The sequence below is a fragment of the Chiloscyllium plagiosum genome, chromosome 15 (genome assembly GCF_004010195.1).
Source record: "Chiloscyllium plagiosum isolate BGI_BamShark_2017 chromosome 15, ASM401019v2, whole genome shotgun sequence".
Lineage (NCBI taxonomy): Eukaryota > Metazoa > Chordata > Chondrichthyes > Orectolobiformes > Hemiscylliidae > Chiloscyllium > Chiloscyllium plagiosum.
This window is the reverse complement of record NC_057724.1, coordinates 67,964,375-67,966,900: the sequence shown is the minus strand read 5'-3', so window position 1 is coordinate 67,966,900 and position 2,526 is coordinate 67,964,375.

Below are 2,526 nucleotides of genomic sequence, written 5' to 3'. Positions count from 1 at the left end.
AGAGAGAGAGTGAGTGTGTGTGTGTGAGAGAGAGAGAGAGAGAGTGTGTGAGAGAGAGAGTGAGTGTGTGTGTGTGTGTGTGCGCATGTACACATGCTCACGTGCATCCACTTTTGACCATACACACATTTGTTGGCCTCAACATTCCCAGAGTATTTGAGGCATTCCAATCAGAGTCGAGGGAACAACTCATTCAGAAACAAACCATTGTTGTTAAACAGGTGAAGGAATAGTTAAACATGGGCAAGGAAACCTCTTGCTGAATGCCAGCAACCATTCTTCCTCAGCTGATTAATCTGCACTCCTCCATGTTGAACAACAATTGGAGGAAGCAGAGTGTGGCAAGGGTACACAATATACTCTGGGTGAGGGATTTCAGTGCCCACCACTGTCAAGATGTTTAATTTTCTCAATAGGCTTTCACTGAGTTTGATTCTGAAATGAAACGTTTGGATCTTTTGAATGTTTGCAGAACTTTACAACAAAATCTGCTAACACAGCTCGGCAGCAGTACTACTGATCAAGCTGGTCAGGTCCTTAAGGACATAGCTGCTAGACTGGGTCTGCGGCAGGTGGTGAGGGAACCAACAAACATACTTAACCTCATCCTTACTAATCTTCCAACTGCAGATACATCTGTCCATGATAGTATCAGAGCAACTACCGCACAGTGATGACAACACGGTGGCACAGTGGTTAGCACTGCTGCCTCACAGCGCCAGGGACCCGGGTTCAATTCCCGGCTCAGGCAAATGACTGTGTGGAGTTTGCACATTCTCCCCATGTCTACGTGGGTTTCCTCCGGGTGGTCCGGTTTCCTCCCACTGGCCAAAAATGTGCAGGTTAGGTGAATTGGCCATGCTAAATTTCCCGTAGCATTAGGTGAAGGGGTAAATGTAGGGGAATAGGTCTGGGTGGGTTGCACTTTGGCAGGTCAGTGTGGACTTGTTGGGCTGAAGGGCCTGTTTCCACACTGTAAGTAATCAAGTGAGTGTGGCATCAAGGAACCCAAGTTAAATTAGAATCAGTGGGTGTTGGGGGCAAACTCTCCACTGGTTGGAGTCATACCTTGCACACATTAAGATGGTGTGGTTGTTAGAGGTCAGTCATCTCAGCTCCTGGACATCTCTGCAGGAGATCCCCTGGACATAACCAATGGAAAAGGTAAAATACCCATCATTCAAAATTAGGGGTTCAAAGAATTCAGATCAGGAGGTTTGAAAAGTACCTCAACCGACTGAGGCTAGGCAAATTCCTCAGCAGAGAGCTTCTGGTATTTTAATGAATGAGGAGATTCCAACATGGAAGAGGTTCTGGTATTTAAATTGATGTTAAATAACCCTTAACATTTGAATTGGAGCAATAAACCCTGACTGTTCAAACATTGGACAGTTTCAATACATTCATTTTAAGACACATACTTTGACTGTCAAGATGTTTAATTTCCTGAATAAGCTTTCACTGAGTTTGATTCTGTAATTAAGTGTTTGGATTTTTTGAATGTTTGCAGAACTTTACAGCAGAATCCCCGAACACAGCGCCACCTACAGATGTATCAGATAGTGCAGCAAGATGTGGATAAATTTGCAATAGGGTTGAAGAAATGTATTTATTTCTTCACCTTTTGACATTCTATTGCATTTCTTAGCCCACCTGAGCATTTTTAAAGTGTGGTCACTGTCGAAATGTTGGGAAATCCATTCTTTTGAAATACTGCCACAGGATCCTTTATCTAAGAGTTATCGTGTCATACAGCATGTAAACACACCCTTTGGTCCAATCAGTCCATGCTGAACATAATCCCAAACCAAACTAGTTCCACCTGCCTGCTCCTTGCACATATCCCTCCAAACATTTCCTTTTGATGTACTTATTCAACTGTCTTTTAAATGTTGCAATTATATCCATCAACGACTTCCTCAGGAAGTTCATTCCAAACGTGAACCAACTTCTGTGTAAAAAAATGCCCCTCATGTCTTTTCCCTCTCACCTTAAAAATATGCCCCTTCATCTTGAAGTTCCCCATCCTCAGGAAAAGACAACTGCCATTAACTTACTCTATGTTGTGGTTCTGTTCGCTGAGCTGTAAGTTTTTGTTGCAAACGTTTCGTCCCCTGGCTAGGCGACATCATCAGTGCTTGGGAGCCTCCTGCAAAGCACTTCTTTAATGTTTCCTCCGGTGTTTATAGTGGTCTGTCCCTGCCGCTTCCGGTTGTCAGTTTCAGCTGTCCGCTGTAGTGGTTGGTATATTGGGTCCAGGTCGATGTGTTTGTTGATGGAGTTTGTGGATGAATGCCATGCCTCTAGGAATTCCCTGGCTGTTCTCTGTCTGGCTTGCCCTGTGATAGTAGTGTTGTCCCAGTCGAATTCATGTTGTTTGTTGTCTGTGTGTGTGGCTACTAAGGATAGCTGGTCGTGTCGTTTCGTGGCTAGTTGATGTTCATGTATGCGGATTGTTAGCTGTCTTCCTGTTTGTCCTATATAGTGATTAGTGCAGTCCTTGCATAGTATTTTGTACACTACATT